Genomic DNA, 4,821 nt, shown 5'->3' with positions numbered 1-4,821 from the left:
GTTCATAAACAAGTTTAAGACTCAAGTTTGTATGAACACATGAACATCCCAAAACATTAAAAATAAAAAGGGATTAGGTACGAGATTACTCACTTGATAAACGGTGCAGTGAAAGATAAAGCAAGAACCAACTTTAAACAAGCACAAATTAACCTATAAATAAGATTATTGTTTTAATGATTGGTTTTAAGTCTAGATTATAAGTTAGCATAATTAATAAGTAAATTATTATATATAATATATATTACCGGAAAACAGGACAGAACAGGAGAGAGGACGAAGGCAGAGAGAGGAGACGGCAGAGGACCAACGGCAGAGAGCAAGGAAGAACAGGAGAGTTTAAGTGCTTTGTGTGTGTAGTGTTAGGAAATAGCATTATTATTTATAGGGAAACCCTAGGGAACACAATCCCTAGAAAAGGGGAAAAGATCTCAAAAAGTAAAAGATTCCAAAAGCAAAAGATATCAAAAGATATGGCAGCTGCAGGGGGCAAAGGAAAAGCTGACAGGTAACAGTAAACAGGCATGGGAGGGTCAGATAAAGGTACTGGTCAAGCATGGAAAAACAGATCTCAAAAGATAATGTCAGTCACTTTTTCTATCAACCAATGGGGTTGGTGCGCATGCTGCGCCAAAAGTGGCTTTTCAGACATAAGATAGGTCAGGTCAACAGCACAGAAGATAAGACATCACAAAAGTAAACGACTAGATTAAACAGAAGAAACTCAAAGGGGGTTTAGCGTGAGAAGGCTCGAGCGCACGCGCGAGGGCGAAGGCAGACAGAGAACAGTCCACAGCGCGCCGCGGGAAGAACTAACATCCTTAGCGCGTCGCGGGAAGAACTACCATTCTTAGCGCGCTGCGAGAAGAACCACAATTCTTAGCGCGTCGCGGGAAGAACTTCCGTTCTTAGCGCGCTGCGAGAAGAACTACAATTCTTAGCGCGTCGCGGGAAGAACTACCGTTCTTAGCGCGCTGCGAGAACAGTTCGCCTCGCGTATCGCAGAAACAACTGGTCTACGCGCAGGCTTCCTTGTAAGGAGTCTGGCGCGTGGAGCTGCGCAGACAACCTTAGGCGGGAAGGAACAAAGGACACAAAAATAAGAGAAGGGGTTCAAGGCTTAAGGGCGGGACGGCGACAAGAGAGAAAAGAAGGCGGAAAGAGAGAAGAAGAGGGACGGGACGGCGGGAAGGAAAAGAGAGAGAAAAAGGAAAGAAAATATATTATTATTATTAAAAGTAAAGTATAAGTATAAATAAATATTAAATCATAAAAGAAAGAGATCGGATCGGAGAAACGGGTACCTGGGTCGGGTCGGATCGGGGCAGATGTCACACTTCGCGCCAGCTGCCTTCTTCTTCCTCACGAAGAAAGGACCGTCTGCGGATTCCTCATCAGAAGATGACAAAATTAGAGGAATTCCAGCAGAGGTTTGAGCATGGAGAGGACGGGGGTTGAAGAAACCCTTACCTGGCCGCGTGGCGCTCAAAATCTCGTGGCCCGGCGGGTAGACCTCAACGAACCTATCCGCCGTTTGCTCCAAGATGGGCAACTCGTTCTCGTCGAGAGCACGAGTACCCAGCTGAGCGGGACCACCGCTCTCACGCGGTTGCAGAAGCGACTGCAAATTGTTCCCCTCTGAAAATAAACAGAAAAGCAGTTAGAAGAAAAACCCTAAATCAGCAAGAAGATATGAAAGCATACCGTAAGGGATAGAGTTCAAACCGTATTCGAGGACGATGGGAATCTGCGGCGCCTCTGCCCCAGCATCCTTCCACACCCGGCTCATCCCGAGCATCACCATCCCAGACTCCGCAAAGCGGTAAACCGGAGTCTGGAACCGGGAGATCTTAGTAAACCATTCCGCCTCCTCATAGTTGGAGGCGTGAAGATTCGGGAGTGCTCTCCCGTTCTTGAATGTCATCGCAATAGGGACGACACGGGCAGAGATGAAGAAAAACTCCCGCTTCCAAGACCGAAGACTGCGCTCGGTAGCGCAGATCTTCAAACCCTTGATCCGAGTGACCAAGGTATACCAGCCCTGGATGCACCTCCAGGAATAGAAGGTCATCAGGCGGTCGACGCGGGGATCAACGCCTAGAATATGGCACACCCATTCAAAGTGGCGAACCTTTGCGATCGCCATCGGGTGCACCTCCGTCAGATGTACACCGTGTCTCTCCAAAACACGGTACACAAACTTCGTCAATGGGAACCTGAGATTCCCATAGACGAAGAATGCATCATACACCCCTATCTTGCCCTTGGGGGCATCGTACACCGTCTGGTGAGGCTCAGGAAACTCAGTCTCGAAAGGCTCGAGCATGAACTTCCTGACGATGTACTGATAAACGTCGACGGAAAGAACACACTGGCACTCCCCGGCAGTACTCTTATCGTCCTTGTCAGACGTCGGGTTCTCGATATACATGTCGGACTCCTCGGCAGTAGCCTCAGGATCACGGATGGAAGACATGTTTTGAAGGATGGAAAGAACGATTTCAGGAGAATGCTCGACGGAAAAGTTAGAGTATTCGCCGGAAATCGCTTAGAAGAAGAAGTGAAACTGTGAGTTGAGACGCATCCTCTCCTCCCTTTATATACTCATCGCAATGAATGCGATGAATTTAATGCGGAGGAGAGAGGAAAGCGCAGGTGCAATGAAACTATGACACGTGGAAAGAGCACGCTGGCAACAGCTGTTGACAGGACGCGTGCCGTAAACTTCGTGCCCACGCGCCCGAAAACTCGCGCCCACGCGCCTGAAAAAGCGTCTGGAATGACCATATACTGTCACGTCGCCATAACTTCATGCACGTCATGAAACTGTCAGAAGAAACCGTCACACCACGCTGACGTCCCTTAAACAGTTGGACTGTTCTTATCCTTTCACCAACTCTTCGAATTTCAAAAAAATTCAAAAAGATTCAAAAGTAAGCGGGACTTTACCCCTTTACCTTGGCAACCAAGTAACTATAAGACGGGTGCGGGTACAGTGTCAAGGCAAAACCCTTCACATACTTAGCACCCGCAGGGAATTGAAGCCAAGAATACCTCGGCAACCAAGTAACTATAAGACGGGTGCGGGCACAGTGTCAAGGCAAAACCCTTCACATACTTAGCACCCGCAGGGAATTGAAGCCAGGAATACCTTGGAAGTAAAGTAACTATTAGACGAGTGCGGGTACAGTGTCAAGGCGAAACCCTTCACATACTTAGCACTCCGCAGGGAATTGAAACCAAGAAGGATCTTCTGGGCCATGCTTGCGGAAAGGGATATAACATCCTCGCATAGCGGGAATGTTGAGAACTAGATTGTTGGAAGCTCCAAGATGGAATTGGTTGTTTAACATAATTGATCACTATGTTTAAAACTACCAAAACCCAGTGGAGAATCTACACAAATGAAACTCAACGCTCCTGACGTGCGAGGAGGTTACACACCTACCCGCATCATACCCAAAGATCAAGCAGAACAGTGGGAAATTCTGCACGTGACATTAGGAGACCCGCGGGAAGAATCCCCGCGGAGACCTTAAAACTAAACCCTTTTCAAAACCCCTTTGCTTAAGTCCAAAAGTTCACCTCACTTATTAACAATTCATGAGAAGAACATTGGACTGGGGGGACTTGAAGAGGTAGGTCCCAGCAGAGCCCAGTTGGACACGCAAGACTCACCTCAAACAAAGACGTCTGTGCAGTCGGACCCGCAAGACTCACCTCAAAGAGGGACGTCTGCGCGGTTGGACCCGCAAGACTCACCTTAGAGGGACGTCTGCGCAAAGACCAACTGGATCCGCAGGACCCACCATGCTCAGAGATGCGACGTCCTTACGCGCAATACGCAAGCTGCTCCCGCAGGAAACGCCTCCCAATGGTCGACGTACTTCGCCTGTTCCCGCAGCTACGGATACTAGCCATCAGGGAAGGCTACCCGCACAGCAAGGCTACACGCACAAGGCACTAACTCTCAAATAATTCAGTAGTCACCTGAAGAAGGAATGAGCAAGCCGGGAACACTCCCGCCCAAAGCCGGGAATACTCCCGCCCAAATGAGCCAGTCCGTACGATACTGGAGGATCTTTTGTACTGTACCTGCCAAGGTATGGACAAAAGATCTGACCAAAGCTACGACAGCCCACTGACAACAGTACGACGGGCAGCACGCTCTAGTACTTAAAGTCACTATCAGCCGCTGCCTACTCACCAACCTCTGTCGGGGCACGTCCATAGCCTGTAGTTGGTGGAAAAGGAATAGTATACAGCCGCCCTGGTCACTATCAGCCGCTGCCTACCCACCAACCATCAGCATGGCACATGCGTAATCCACAGTTGGTAGAACAGGAATACTATTCAGCCGGCTGTACCTGCTTGGAAACCTACCTTTGGCTATAAATACTCCAACACCTTGGAACGGTATCATCATCTTATATCTCCATATATTATCTGATATCTGTGCTAGTCATTTCTCTTAATATACACTTATATTCAAGAGCAATCTAGTCTGATTCTCACGCCGGAGGGTGGTCACAAGGAGGTACCCCCTCTTCTCAGTGACGAACTCACGGTGTCTGTTTTGCAGGTCATCGGAAGAATAACCATCTTGCCGGACACAACCCTCGTGGGAAACATCTATTTAACCCCAGATTATCCGTAATCTGCCCGGGGTCGATTAGTGTTTCTTCACCATCATCAACCTCAACCGCCACATCATGGACCACCACCACTACCACTACCACTTCAACACTATCACCAACCACCTCTGACACCACAGTGAGAGCCGTACAAGGGTTTGGGTGGCTTAGTGGCAACAGCATGGCT

This window comes from Bidens hawaiensis, unplaced genomic scaffold (genome assembly GCF_021521415.1).
Source record: "Bidens hawaiensis isolate Kalapana, Puna unplaced genomic scaffold, B.hawaiensis_p1.1 tig00035980_1, whole genome shotgun sequence".
NCBI classification, from domain to species: Eukaryota; Viridiplantae; Streptophyta; class Magnoliopsida; order Asterales; family Asteraceae; genus Bidens; species Bidens hawaiensis.
Note: the sequence above shows the minus strand (reverse complement) of the source record.